Source organism: Podarcis liolepis, assembly GCF_965112155.1.
Source record: "Podarcis liolepis genome assembly, chromosome: 16".
Lineage (NCBI taxonomy): Eukaryota > Metazoa > Chordata > Lepidosauria > Squamata > Lacertidae > Podarcis > Podarcis liolepis.
The window spans coordinates 9539585-9555583 of NC_139567.1; the positions used below are offsets into that span (position 1 = coordinate 9539585).

At 46.3% G+C, this 15999-nt stretch overlaps 1 long non-coding RNA gene across 1 annotated transcript; it reads right to left on the reverse strand.

Annotated features, from left to right (window-relative positions):
* Window positions 1-8899: 8899 nt before the first annotated feature.
* On the reverse strand, window positions 8900-10854 carry LOC310695907. The gene is made up of 2 exons (XR_014520343.1): window positions 10324-10854; window positions 8900-9469 (listed from the first exon to the last, which is right to left on the reverse strand). It is a non-coding gene; the product is annotated as an uncharacterized lncRNA (long non-coding RNA).
* Between the last annotated feature and the right edge of the window lie 5145 nt (window positions 10855-15999).

The following is a 15999-nucleotide window of genomic DNA, read 5'->3' on the forward strand; positions in this document are numbered from 1 at the left end:
GTACAGCTTCCAGGTCATGTGGCCAGCATGACTAAGCCGCTTCTGGCGAACCAGAGCAGCGCACAGAAACACCATTTACCTTCCCGCCAAAGCGGTACCTATTTATCTACTTGCACTTTGACATGCTTTCAAACTGCTAAGTTGGCAGGAGCAGGGACCGAGCAACAGGAGCTCACCCCATCACGGCGATTCCAACCGCCCACCTTCTGATCGGCAAGTCCTAGGCTCTGTGGTTTAACCCACAGCGCCACCCGCATCCCTATCATCCATTGGGATGGATGTCCCTTCTTTTTCCTTACATTTCCAACATTGCAACAACGGCGGTAAGAATCTTAATAGCACAAGGATGGAAGAACGAATAAATCCCAACCAAAGAACTGAAGCAAGAGAAACTGATGGACTATGTGGAACTGGTGAAATTGACACACAAACTGTGTGATAAGGACAACTGTGACTTTAAAGAAGAATGGGAACCCTTTACAAAGTACCTAAAGAAACAACAAAATGAACTGGACTCCTTGGCAGGTTTTGAATAGACATACACAAATTTATTATTGGAAACATACAGATAGATAAATTAAGGATCTTTACAATTTTATAATATGCAGAGAATAACATGTGCTGAAAAAACAGATAGGGGAGCTGAGGGAAGTTTGGGGGTGGGTTTTTTTCTTTCTTTTTGGGGAGGGGGGAGGGAAAAATAGGGGGGAATTAGGATGACATGTTTTTGATAAATTGTTATGTTGAAGTTCCTAATAAAAAATATTTTACAAAAGAAAGAAAGAAATGAAACATCCCCCAGATAACAGCCCCCTCCCGGCAAAAGCGGGGGGAAGAATCACTATGACAAGATCAGTTTGTGACAGCTGACTTCTTTTGTGAGATCTCCTCTGCAGGAGCTATTCTACAAATGAATTTGGTGAAACTCCCAATCCTTTGGTCCTCCTGGCCCAGTTCCTTCTGTGGGGTTCTTCGTGTGTGTTCACCTATCTTCTCAAAGCAAGGTTAGCAAATGAGAGGAGTGAGCAGGTACAATAACTTGCACACACTTTGGTCTCTCCTCTGGGAAGTAGTGTGGATCAGGCCCCAGAGGAAGATGGGAGTGAATGGGTGGCAGCAGCAGTGGCATGGCAGTAGCCACATTCAAGGGGTAGGGGTCCCACTTTGAACATCTCCTGCAAAAATCTGGAACCAGCACTGGAAACTGCAGTGATGGCTGCAGTGCAGGCTTCCCCAAGCTGGTGCCCTGCAGGTAATTTGGAACACAGCTCCTATCACCCCTGGTTACTGGTCGCATTGGCAGGGGGGCACCAGTTTGGTGAGCACTGCTATAGTGCATCTAGGTAATGGATGCTGCCCCTACTAGCCTTTGCATGTGATTATCTTGTGGTTCAAAAAGAGAGAGAGTTAATATTTGTATGCAGTGGGGGGGTGCGGATATTGAGAACATCAGGATGGCACTGGGATTTTAAATCACTGAGCCCTGCCTGTCAGCCAGTTTCTCTGCAGAAAGCTCTTAGCAGTTAATTTCTGGGTAATTTATTATCCTTCAGCTTAGCCCCACAGTACCATTAACAGTACAGTGACACAACTGAGTGAAATATTGTCTAATTTATTATCTTATTACTCCTCTGGAACAGGATCAATTAATTACCCATTAAAGTATTTCAGTTGCAGAGATTTATTAGGGGACTCAGCGTTTTAACAGATGATTAGTTATATATGTTTGTTTGCCGGAGGAACACAGACTAGCAAACAACTGGAGGGGAAGGGGAGAGGCACACTGTGCTAGGAGGGAGCTAATGGATCTTTTCTGGACTCTCTGAAAATGGAGCAGTCAATGACAAGAATTATCGACTCATTCACTTGTGGTTTGGAGATAACCATATGTACCAAGAGGGAAGGAGGGGGGAAGAGGGAGAGAGAGTGAAGGGAGAGGGGGAAAAACTCTCACTCAACTGCTTTTTCCATTCAATAAATTTGCTTCAGAATATATTGGATTGGGGTTTGATGGCTATTTCGTGTTTTGCAGAGTGCTGACACTGGTATGATTCAGTAATTATTGTTTCTTTTAAGTTATTGCTGTAATTTTGCTTTCTAAGATCCCAATCAATTCCTGCCTCTCAAGGGCACGCTTGAAAAGCGATATTTGAAAACAGCCCTCTGATAGATTGCGCCGTTAGACAGTGGCTGAGACAAATAGCCTAATCTGGCAGAAATTAGCTTGGCTTCCACAGATAGTTTTATACAGCAATGTAAATTATATTGTCAGGGACAGTCACTTTCCTGCTTAGAGTGCAGCTAACAAGAAGCCATGGAGATATTACAGGGGCTGCCTTTCATCCCTAGAGCAAGCTGCTGCAAAGCCATTTATAAAAGGGGGGGGGGGAGAGAAAGAACTCCACAGCAGGCGGCTGGGAGGAAGAATAGATCTGACTGTGCCTGAGCCTAGGCTCGGCTCATGATCAGCTATGACAAGGTGGGCATTGACAGGGGGTAGATGGAGTGTTCTAGAGTGTAACCCACACCACCTGTGGCAAAGTAGAGGAGGTCTCCTGAGGTGGAGTCAGTGTGGTGCAGTGACTAGACTAGCATGGGGGGAAACCTAGATTCAACCCCTACTCAGCTGTGAACTGAAGAAGAGGTGTTTGGCACAGCCCCCATGGTGGTAGATGGCGCCTCTCATCAAGTCTACACAGGGGAGTGGGCAGGCTTACTGAGGTGTAAGGTGGAATAATATCTTTCTTCAAATCAGGACCAGATTACCACCTTTCTAATACTCCACACTGCCCTGGAATGGTATAGAGGAGTTGTGGACAATTTTGAGGCACAATTGTAGGACATTGTGGACAACTGAAACAGCAAATACTGAGGTTCATGGAAAAACTGGGAAAGATTGCCCGAGGTGGTAGCATCAGCAGTCACGGGCTCTGAGGGGCTCCAATGCCTGCAAATTCCATCCACTTCTGTGAAAGAGGGAAGGAAAAGCTATAGCTGTTTTTAGATCCCCCATTTTAGTGAATGGGCAGGGAAGCACAGAGCTTCATTTTTAGTCCTGAATAATGAGTTGCACTGAAAAGGCACAGATCAGCTTTGAAACAGATTGGGATGCCTCCCAAAGCAGAAACAAAAGAATGAGCAAATGCTCTGGGTTCAAAAGGGAATCCAATAATACAAACTCTGCCCCAGAAGGAACAGTAAGTGGCTATTTAATGACCACTTCAGGAATGCCAGAACCACATGAATGGACAGGAAGCAATTAATTTAAGAAGCAGAAGCAGTTTTAAAAGGAAGCGGTAAGGGGGAAACTACTAATTAAACAAGTTGTTGTAGGGAGAATCTGAAACATTGTTAGATGGCCAGAAAAGGGAGGTATGTTGATAAATAGGGTTTACTATTGAGTAAACATGTAGTAGGGTCTTACCTGTAAGTATACTAATTGCAAGATTGTGTTGTCGGTGATATTAAGTGCTGGGTGAAACCAATTCTGCTTCCACTTATTATTCTTATATATTTATTTATGTCCGACCTTTCCCCCCGATAGAACTGAAAGACAGCTTACAGATAAAAATGAGAATCTCTGAAAACCTAGAGAAAACAATCATTAAATAACAACCAACACTGATAGAATTAAAATTATATACATATATAAAATATGTTTAAAACATACCAATAATGAAGGAAGGTAAAAGTAAAGGACCCCTGGACAGTTAAGGCCGGTGAAAGGTGACTATGGTGTGTGACACTCATCTCACTTCAGGCCGAGGGAGCCGGTGTTTGTCCACAGACAGCTTTCCGGGTCATGTGGCCAGCATGCCTAAAACTGCTAATTACCAATAATTTCAACAACACCAGGGAGCCAGCCTTTTCATTAAAAATAGTCAGTTTCTCAAAGCGCCTTGGAACAAGAAGGTCTTCATGTGCTAGTGGAAGGACAACAAGGAGGGAACCAGTCTAGCTTCCCCAGAGTCTGGGAGGAGCCCCTGAGAAGGGCCTTGGTTGCAGAAAATAACTCCTTAGCAGCATTCAAGGGTCCCCATGTGGAAACAACCTTAATTTGCTTTGTTGAGGGGACCATTTCACCAGGTAATCTCTATGCAGAGTGGAGGGCCTAAGTTAGTCATGCCCCATACTTTCAAAGGGTCTACACTGAGCATAACTGGCACTGGATACAAATCTTGATTTCTTCACTGATGCCACCGAAATAATATTGTTGACAATATAATATGATGGCTGTGTGTAGATTACCCTGTTCTACCCAGTGACGCCCTGTGGGGATTTGACCTGTAACACCCCAGAGCCCACCCGACCTGGATCCATCCCTGAATCAATTCAGAGGGCAAAACTAAAGGTTTTTTTTTAATATTTTTCTTTTCACCCATCAAAACCATTTTAAAAGGCAGGGATGCACAGCACCTCGCAGGACTGGATCCTCCTGCTTAGCTATTGTTAAGTGAGATGGTCCAGTCCTGTGCAGGTGCTGCTTTACACTCCACAGGAGAGATGCCTGATCCTGCAGGGTGAGGTGTCAAGCAAAAAGGAGAGACGTGGGAAGGCACAGTTGCCGGTGAGGCAGGTCTTGACCTTTGTCACATGCTGCCTGCCTCTTTTTCCTGCTTGATGCCACACCTCCTGGGAGCCACAGGTGGCTTTTGGCCGATACAACCCAACTCGCAGCAATCTGTGGCTGTGTGCACGTGATTCATCTGAGGCCCAGGGTCCTCTGAATATATGCAGTTCTCCTCGGACTTCAGCCAAATCTGGTGTGCAGCCCTAGATAATATTGCAAGAGCTGATCTTGGCGACCCTCTGTGCAAGACCTCTTCTGCAAGTTAAGAAAATAAGTAAGATTACCCCCAAGAGGTGAGCTTCCAATTTTATGATTCTAATCAACTATGCCTGTTGTCTTTGTCCATGGAGTTTTCTTGGCAGGGATACTGGAGTGGCTTGCCGGTTCCTGCTCCAGGTGGATCACGTTTCGTCAAAACTCTCCACTATGACCTGTCCATCTTGGGTGGCCCTGCAGGGCATAGCTCATAGCTTCTCTGAGTTATTCAAGCCCCTTCGCCATGGCAAGGCAGTGATTCATGAAGGGGGCAGTGATCCATGAAGGGGAGCAGAGACATCACCTTACCAACAAAGGTTTGTATAGTTAAAGCCATGGTTTTCCCAGTAGTGATGTATGGAAGTGAGAGCTGGACCATCAAGAAGGCTGATCACCAAAGAATTGATGCTTTTGAATTATGGTGCTGGAGGAGACTCTTGAGAGTCCCATGGACTGCAAGAAGATCAAACGTATCAATTCTTAAGGAGATCAGCCCTGAGTGCTCACTGGAAGGACAGATCGTGAAACTGAGGCTCCAATACTTTGTCCACCTCATGAGAAGAGAAGACTCCCTGGAAAAGAACCTGATGTTGGGAAAGATGGAGGGCACAAGGAGAAGGGGACGACAGAGGATGAGATGGTTGGACGGTGTTCTCAAAGCTACAAACATGAGTCTGACCAAACTGCGGGAGGCAGTGGAAGACAGGAGGGCCTGGCGTGCTCTGGTCCATGGGGTCACGAAGAGTCGGACACGACTAAACGACTAAACAACAAAATCAACTATGATTCCAACTTGTTAACAGGGCATTCTTGCCCCCCCCCCATATGGTTTTCACAGTGTATTCCTCATGATTTGTGCCCATGGTGGTGTCCGGGTGGTTATATAAAAACCTGCTTTCAACACAGTTGGCCCCTGCAGCGTTTTTTGGACATTTCCAACCAAGGCATCTCCTGCTTTTTATACCTCTTTTTTTGGGGGGGGCAGTCCACGCTTGCTGTGTTATACTGCAAAAGTGCCCCTCCAAATGACAAAAATGCAATAACGTCAGGAAGCATCCCGGACTGACGTGTGGACAGTCCAGTATAAATCCACCACTAATATTCTATTATTGCATTCATGGCATTTTGCAGAATACACCTGTGAAAAACAAAAACGAAAAGCAGACTGGAGGGTCCTTGTGCTCTTAAATGTATCATTACGAAGTCCCCTCCCCCTTTTTTTGTGTAGACATTCAAAATTTGATTCAAATGAATTCAGACATCAACATTACACACCTTACACTGGCTTTGTTGTTGCCAGTGGGAGACAGGAGACCATCTTCCAGTTTATGGGGTGGAGCCTTCTGAATATAGAACTGTCAGCAAATATGAGATAGCTGTTTTGCACGTCTCGCGTTTGTGCTGATGCAAGCTAGAAACAGCTCTGTGATCTGCAGGTATAACACGCTGCATTGCCTCAGTGTTTCTTAACAGCTCCCAAGGAGATGCACACACACACACACACAAACACATGCACACACAGAATAACCTTTCGAAAGGCAGGAGAAGGCAGCTGCTCTTTTACAGGTGTAGCTCAGGGAAATCAAGGGGTTTGCCCAGCAGCGTTCAGAATTCATGTTTATGCAGTATCCATTAGTGTATGGTTTCTCAGATAGCCCTTGAGCTGGAATGGGGAATCCCACTGCTGCTCGACTGGTAAAGCTCTAAAATCTTAGAGAATGTTGCAGCTGGGCTTTAGTATTTATGAAGGGCTGCCTTGCTTCATAGAATTGTAGACCTGGAAGGGACCCCAAGAGTCATCTAGTCCAACCCCCATAAATGCAGGAATCTTACCTAAAGCATCCATGACAGATGACCATCCAACTTCGACTTAAAAACCTAAGCCTAAATGGAGAACCTTACATTTGTCCCTGCTGAAATTCACTTGGTTAGTTTTGGCCTAGTTCTCCACTCTGTTAAGCTCATATTGAATCCTGATGTTCACTTCTGAAGCATTAGCTACCCATTTTGATCCTTCATCCAAGACATTTATAAATATGGACTGGTGACCTTGACACCAGGAAAGGTCCTAAAACAGATAAGTAAACAGTTGGTCTGTGAGTACTTAGAAAAAGATGCTGTGATTACTAAGACCCAGCATGGGTTTCTCAAAAACAAGTCATGCTAGCTGAATCTCATCTTCCTTCCTTCCCTTCCCTTCCCTTTTGATGGAGTTACAACCTTGGTGGATCAGGGTAATGCTGTGGATGTAAAGTATCTTGATTTCAGTAAGTCCCCCATGATATTCTTGCAGAGAAGCTGGTAAAATGTGGGCTGGATGAGGTAACTGTAAGGTGGCTTTGCAGCTGGGTGACTGACAGAACCCAAAGAGTGCTGACTAATGGTTCCTCATCATCCTGGAAAAAAGTGACACAAGTGTGGTGTGGCACAGGGTTCTGTCATGGGCCTGTTGTTGTTCAATTATTTATAAACAACTTGGATTAAGGAATTGATGGGTCACCAATGACTTTTGATCCATCTGCCCCTTCTCAGGAGGGACCAGCCCACCCATGAAGCAAGACAAGGTGTCTGCCTTAAGCAGCAGGATCCACCCATGTTCCCGATGTAGGTCTTTATTCCTCCTTTTCCCCTGATGTATATCTTCACTCACCCATTCTTCCCTGGCCAGGGAATTTAAGCCATTTTTGTGCTTAGCCTTGGTTGCTAAATTTTCTTGGGTCAGCCCTTTCCTCAGTCTCCTCACTATGGCAACCTGGAAGTGACATAACTAAAAGAAAACCTGTCCCCAACTTCTGCCCTGGTTTTAGAGAACTAGCAGGGATTCCAATGTGGTGGAGGGTCCCCCATTCTGCGTCTCCCCAGCCCCTCATTAGGATTGTGCTGCCACCCATTCATTTACTGGCAGACAATGAGCAATTTAGCTTTGCAACTGCCATAAGTGAAATCTGGAAATATTGCTACAGATCTGCAGTAACAAAGTTTGGAGGTGCAAGGGCACCCCAAATGGCTAGAGTGAGCAAGCTATTAATAAATGGTAGGATTTAGAAATATTTGGAGTATGGAAGGGGAGATGCCAGGACAGTAAAAAAATACAGGCTAAGCTTCTTTTCCAGGCCAGGGCCTCAACTGGGATAGAAGTCCTTAAGACAGGTATGTCCAAAGTGCATTTTGGGAGTCTAATCTGCTCCGCCAGTTAGTTTAATCTGTCAGTTAATTGTAAAATCCTTTTAAAAAACCCTCAACAACATCAAATATAAAAAAAGGTCAACAACTTTGGTTGGCCCTCACGGCCCTTCAATTCACCAAATCTGGCCCTCTGTGCAAAAAGTTTGAACACCCTGCCTTAAGAGAAACAAAAGGTGCTGGAAGCAAGTCATTAACCCATCAATGGAAACCGTGAACCAGGCAGGAGGTTCTGCCAGTGAGGGAAGGAGGTTGCCAAGGTGACAGGGGCATGATGTCACACAGGAAAAATGTTGTCCTTTTTAAAAAAAAACGACTGGATGGGGGGTGGCAAGCAGACAGATGGGGAGGAGTTACTTGGAGCAGGGGGGTTGGGGAAGTGGAAAGGAAGCAGGCAGATCTCCATGAGCTACTCTGAAGGTCAGAACCATCTTAGCAGGCTGGTACAGAGGCACGGAGACAGCGGTCAGTGCTGTCCCTATAATTCCCCAAGGAAAAGCTTCTTATTTTTATTTTATTTTTTACAAAGGTTATTTTGAACATCCTTTTCAATTCATTATATATCATTTCCCCGTAAGCTTTAACCTTACTACAAGACCACCACATATGCTAAAAAGAACCTTCTTTCTCTTTACATTTCCAACACTTGTTTGATTTAGATTTATACCTTTTTATAGTAAGAAAACCCACACAAGTGACACTGACACAAATGCGCCCCACATACACTACGTAGAAGAATAGAAGCATTCCCACCCCACCCCACTCACCATTGCCACCCCCTCTTGCCCCTTTTTATTCCTAACCTAACACTGTATGTAACACTAATGTCTCACAACAAATGAAGCTGATCTGTGGAAACCGCAACTTGAAAAATGAGACAATGCACATATGTTTCAAAAGTAATAATTCTTTAATGACAAATATATATATATATATTTGAAAAGAAATGAAGCAAAGTGAGAAGGACCCTGGAACCTGTTCAGACAAAGCTGCCCTGCACGTGGGAAGGTAGATAGGGGAGACCTGGCACACCTAACCCCAATAAAGAGAACCCCCCAAAGATAAAATCCTACGAGATCCAAAAGGAAGCCGAAAAGATAGAGAAAGGGGGCATCCGAGGGAACAAAATCACCTTGGAGGAAAGGCCTAAAAAAACCACCCTGAAGTCAAACCTCCAGTCCACCCCATCAGGGGATGAAAGACACACGGAGCCTCCGGAGGAAAGGAGAACATCGAGCCAGGGGATGACATGCTCCTGAATGTCTTTTCTGAGTGCTTGGAGCAATCGTGGTACTCTTGGCCACTTTCACAGTTCAGCCCACCTGCAAAGGAGGGGTGGGCATTGTAGAGGTGGCAGTCGTCGTGGCACCAGACTCCTTGATAAACCTCTGCCCTTTTCCGGTTCTTGGGCTCCTGCTGTCTGTCCTTGGCTGAGAAAGGCATCATAGGAAAGCGAATCGCCTGTGAGGAAGAGAACAAACTCCAGTCAAAGGCAGACCAACTTTGCACCTATGTGCCAATCCCTCCCTTGCCAATTTGTAAGGCAACAGAGGGGAAAAGCCTCCACACCATGGAGGCAAAGGAAACTGTTGACCTCATTTTTCCTCTGCTACAGCGTCACCTATATAATGGCCAGGGAGGCTGGTTTAGTCACTTCGAACTGTAAGGGAGGGAGGGGGAAGCTGGACCATGTTGCACTCCCAATGACATCACCAGGGGGTGTAACTGAGTCACCCAAGGTCTATTACCCTTTGTAGTAAAAAAAAGGGGGGGGAGGCTTGTAGCAACACCTTGGGTTGCAGATTCCAAAGCAGCAGCAGCAGCAGCAGCTGCAATACCCCCCCCCGCAAAGTGTGACAAAGAAGGTCAAAATGGTCTTTAAAGGGTGTCACACAAAAAACCATGCGCCCCACCCCTGAAGGGCCTCACCCTCCTTGCCTACTTCAGCTGGCCGTAACATTTTCACAAGTCGGGGGGGGGGGAGTCACGCTGCCTGCTGCTTCTCCCCAGCCCTGCGATTCCACACCACAGCCACCCTTCCTCCCTAGAGGGGGGCGGAGGATGGCTATGGAAGGAGACCGAGACACAGTCCCAGTCCAGCAGGAAGCTTCTCACATGTGCACTAGGTGACTCTTGCACCACTGTCTTGCCATGAGATTTGAACCAGGACCCCTCTGTGTCTAGTCCAACACTCTAACCGTCCCACACCACCCTGCCTCTCCCACCTTCCCAAGGAGAGGACCCAGGAGATGGCAGTGAAATAGAAAGCGGTGGTCGGAGCAGAAGGACTTGAATGAAGAAGGAGAGCCAATTACCCAAGGAGCTCAGCAGGTGAAGGTGGTCATTTCCCAGCCAGAATTCCATCAGCTGGCTTCCAAAAGCTCTCTTCCAAGAATCCCAGTCCTGGTCAAAATCTACAGAGCCATCACTCCGCCTTGGGAACACCTGCAAGGACATGATGACAAGGTATCTTTTAGGCCTTCATTTGGGTCTTTTACATTTCACTGAATACAACCATACATTCTTTCCTTGACTTCCCTTCCCCCTTCCATGGTTCTATATCTTTCTCCATTAAGATTGCCTGTTTTAATTTCCCCATATATTCCCATTTCTCCCTTCCCACTATATCTAGCATACTTTACACTACTGAATTTACAATCGCCCTGCTAACGTTTTAACCCGATTAACAAACAATGGTGGAAATCTGCAGGGGCCCACACCACCAGGGAACCTGGTGGGGTTTCCCACTTGGCATGGTCAACTGGCTCCAAAACTCCTTGGGTGATCAGCTTGTCCAGTTGTTCGTCCACCTTAGCCTTGAGGGAACCCGGCGTGGCTTTAGCTTGATGGGGGCGAATTGTGGATCAAGGCTAAAGGAGATGGGCGTACCTGTATATTGACCCAAAGTGCCGTCAAAAACCTTGGCAAAGTCTTTGACCAGACCCTCAGTCTCTGCGTTAGAGATGCAGTTGATGCCAGTGACTTCCAGGCCGAGGGCATCAGACCAGTCTAGCCCTAGGAGGCTTGGCTGCTGACCTTCGACCACCACCAGTCAGAGCAGGCCCGAAAAATCCTTGAAGGCAATCCAGAACCGGCCAACACCTACCACGTGTACGCGGTGAGAGTCGAGTTGCCTTTTGGACACTCTGGGTACCAGACTTTTGATGGTGCTCCAAGACACGATGGACAGGGCAGATCCAGTGTCAATCTCCATGTCACATGGAGCTCCTTCAATGAGCACAGTGACGTTCAGCTTGCATCGCATAGGCGAGTCAGTTTGGCCAATTGTGGTTCCAGACGGGCAGTGGCAGTTGGTGAGAGCGAAACAGCTTTCCTTGGTGGACTGGAGTAAAGACTTGGACTTGCGAGTCGGTGAAGGGGGGGTGTCAGACGGAGCCGATCGGCAGACCTTAACGATGTGGCCCCTTCTGGAACACTTCCGACAGATGGCGTCTCTGAATCGACACTGAATCCGCAGCTGGCACATTCCGATTGGCCCTTGGACGTCTTTTGGAACTCCCACTTTGTCTGGTGCACGTCATCGTCTTCACTGGAGGATGCCTCATCACTGCTGGCCTCTTCATGATGCACTGGGACTGGCTTCCTAGCAAGACGTGGGCCTTGCGGATCAGCAGCTTCTTAATGGTGCCCTGATAGATTGAATCGTCTGCGGGGTCTGGGACATCCGTCTGCAACGGTGTCTCCTCGCCAAGCCAGACCTCACGCTGCAGAAAGCCATTGAGAAGGCTAAGGAAGATAAAATTATCCTCCTGGGTGATTTTAATGCAAGAGTTGGGCGAGATTTCAATCTGTTGCCTGGGATTATTGGGGAAGAAGGAAATGGCAACAGCAACTGGAACGGAATCTTACTTTTAACGATATGTGCAGCACACAACCAGACACTCTTTCAACAAAAAAATAAATTTAAAACTTCATGGAGGCATCCTCGGTCAAACCACTGGCACCTCTTAGACTATGTTATTGTCTGTGCTAAAGATCGCCGTCCTGTGTTCCTTCCCAGAGCTATGACGAGTGCCAACGACTGCTGGACAGATCACCAACTAATAAGCGCCACGATGGCTATCAAGATTATACCTCAACGCAGACTTCAAGGAAGGAAACCAAGGTGCAAAATGAACACTCAAGCCCTTCAAGATCCCATTAAGCAAGATTGCTTCCAAACGACTCTTAAGGCCCACCTGCTTTCAGAATTCCCTGATAACATTGAGGAACACTGGACCAAGCTAAAAACATCCATTATTACAGCCTGTGAACAAACTATTGGATACCAAACCAAGAAACACCAGGACTGGTTTGATGAGAATGACAGCGAGATTGAGTGCATAATTGACAAGAAAAGGAAGGCCTTTCAGAACTGGCAAAGAGGTAGAAACTCATCAGTTCCAACAAATGACTTTTGTTGGAAAGTTTGAAAGAGCATTAGGAAGATCAGGCAACAAGGCCAATATCCCCTGAAACAGCCTGTTTTGGGTGTCTTTATAATAAAAAATATTAAAGATATTATGGTTTTTTAAAACAACAACAACATGGTGCTTTGTATGTTTTATTTTTGCCTTTTTAGATTTTTATAGTATTTTTTTTATATGGTATTGTTTTATTTTTGTTTCATTGGAGGGAGGGAGAGAGAGAGAGAGAGAGAGAGAGAGAGAGAGAAGGAGGGTGGGAGTGACTGTTTAGATATCAAGTGATAAATATATGAAACAAATAAATAACACTCATCATCATCATCATCATCATAATTTATTTATACCCCGCCCATCTGGCTGGGTTTCCCCAGCCACTCTGGGCATCTTCCAAAAGAATATTAAAATGCTATGATACATCAAACATTAAAAGCTTCCCTAAACAGGGCTGCCTTCAGATGTCTTCTAAAAGTCTGGTAGTCGTTGTTCTCTTTGACATCAGTGTCCGGGTAGAACGGCGCTGGACCTCAGCGTCCGGGCAGAACAATGGAGGTGGAGATGCTCCTTCAGGTATACTGGGCCGAGGCCGTATTTTCTAATCTTAAATCCAGGCTTCCTCAACCTCAGCCCTCCAGATGTTTTTGGCCTACAACTCCCATGATCCCCAGCTAGCAGGACCAGTGGTCAGGGAATTGTAGTCTCAAAACATCTGGAGGGCCGAGGTTGAGGAAGCCTGTCTTAAACCATAGCATGCTGTAAATTTTATATCCATATTTCATCTAGAACTCCCAGCAGGGAGGAAGGGCCATAGCTAAGTGGTGGAGCATCTACTTTGCATATAGAAGACCCCATGTTTAATCCCTGATATCTCTCCGCAGAGCTGGTAGAATCCCGTCTGGAATCCTAGGGAGCTGCTGCCAGTCAGAGTAGACTATACAAAACTAGATAGGCCAATGATCTGACTTGGTGCAAGGCAGCATTCTATGCTCCTGTGTCAGATGGGCAAAAGGTCCAATCTTTTCATGAGGCTGCTTCGTATGGTCCCATGCAGTCTTTCTCTTATGCAGTCGAAGGATGGCTTTCTAACCCTGACAGGGTCTGGATTTAATGGCTTGACCTTGGGAAGGCTTCAGCAGCAACTCTCCTTCCCCCAGCACCGCTTCTGCGTCTCCTTTTATGCACATTTTACAGGTTGCACATATATTTGAATATATAGCATCTAAATGGAGGGGGAGGACAGAGAGTGCATGCGGGGAAGGAGAGAGAAAGGGAGGGGGGAAAGTCCCTTTTATATCTGCGGGCTGCCTTCAGCAGCAGCAGCAGCATTCCTAAATAGAAGAGGTTAAATATATTACTGCCATTACACTCTACAAGGAACACATTCCATAAAAACCAAGGTGCTGTAAATTATACAAATATGATGCTAACAAGGCAGGAAATGCACTGCTAATGAGGTCAGTGATAGAACTCCTGCAGTTCTGCAAATCATGTGCCAACCCAGCGCAGGAGGGGTACAAGCAGGCCTGGGTCAGCATTTTCTGAGCTGCATTCGCAGCCTGCTGTTTAGAGAATAGTTATACAGGTAGATAAAAAAATCTCCCCCCACCTTCTCTCCTTATTTATGTGTCAAATAACCAAGGCACCAGACGAGCCCGCTTTGCATTAATGTACTTTGCTATTATGCCTATTGTTCTGCAGTGCGGGGTAGGGAATTAGTCACTGCAATGTGCAAATATTGGTTACACTTTGGAAGCAAGCTTGCTTTTGTGTTCCTATCAAGCTTCCTCCTTGGAGGTATTAAACATGCTGCCGTCAGAAAGGTTGTGTGTTGGGCTCTCGCTTTTTTAAAAAACATATCTTTCTGGTTTAAACACAAAACGCACACACATATATTTGCTGAAGCTTTAGAAAACATCAGACAGCTATCCACTCAGCTGATGAGTTTCTAGCAGCCTTCCTCTGCAAGGCAAGCAAGGGAGACAAAGGGCAAAACAGAAGAAGCTGCCTTATGCCAACCATGTTGTCCATCTAGTTCAGTACTGCCTGCACTGGCTGGCAGCAGCTTTCCGGGGTTTCGGGCAGGAGTCTTTCCCAGACCTAGAGCTGGGATGCATGCCTTAGTTACATCCTGGTTGGACTACTACAATACACTCTATGTGGAGCTGCCTTGGAAAAGTGTTCAGAAGCTTCAGCTGGTCCAGAATGCTCCCACCGGACTGCTGACGGAGGCAAGTTACAGGGATTATGTTACACCCCTGATAAAACAACTGATCCATTTCCAGGCACAATTCAAAGTGCTGGTTATGGCCTATAAATCCTTCCTATTTCTAAGATAAAGTTCAGAGAGGGGGCTGTGCCCAAGTAATACTCAAAGTAAACCTATTGAATAAAAGGGGCTTAAGTTAGTCATGCTCAATGAATCTCCCTGGGCCTACTCTGAGAAAGGCTAACATAGGCACTGGGCAGCCCTTCATTTGATGGGCTGCTGGAGGACAGTCCTCTGTTTGAATCGAGACATTTTTGCACCGGGGGCAAACCACAAAATGGCGCTCTTCTCCCCTGCCAGGGAAGGAGGGATGAGCGAGATCTGCATCAGGAACAAGGGGGTGTCAAATCAACCGTATTCGGCAGCTGAAGTGAGATTCTGAGGCTGCTGCAGGGAGGGAAGGGTCCCACTCTGAATCACACCAGGCAGGAGCACAGCCAGGAGTCTGCAGAGGGCAGATATATTACAGTATTTTAATATTTTTTTGGAAGCCGCCCAGAGTGGCTGGGGAAGCCCAGCCAGATGGGTGGGGTATAAATAAATTATTATTATTATTATTATTATTATTATTATTATTATTATTATTAGGGTGTGGGGATACCAGCAGCACCTCCTATTTGCCAACAGGCCATTGTAGAGGCAGCAGTGAGGGGGCTGTGCCAAGGAGGTGGCACATCCAGCCTCCAAGGAGTGTGCCACAGCCATTTCTGCTAGCGCAGCAGCAGCAGGCAGTGCATTTCTTGGAGGCCAGATCTGCTGCCTCTGTGAATCCTGCAGCTCAAGGTGATCGGTTCACCTTGCCTTATACCCATAAGGCAAGGCCAGCCCTGTCATGTGTCAAAGACACATGAGAGCAGAAGCAGCAAAGCAGGCTGGGAAGTGCTGGGATTGCACAGTCATTTTGAAGGAGCATATTACAATATAATTGTTCTATTATTGAAGGACATGCTCCCACATTGGCTCCCAGTACGTTTCCGAGCACAATTCAAAGTGTTGGTGCTGACCTTTAAAGCCCTAAACGGCCTCGGTCCAGTATATCTGAAGGAGCGTCTCCACCCCCATCGTTCTGCCCGGACACTGAGGTCCAGCGCCGAGGGCCTTCTGGCGGTTCCCTCGCTGCCCCAAAGTCTTACCCATCTGCCCCAAAGTCTTACCCAGATGCCACCACTACATTTTGTTAGTGTGAATTGCAAGAGCGGTCGTTCACCAAGATTTAGCATTCTGGAATTCTGTTCCGGCAACGATACACACAGACTTGTATGCCAGGAAAGATATATGTTGGCACAAAACCACAATATTTG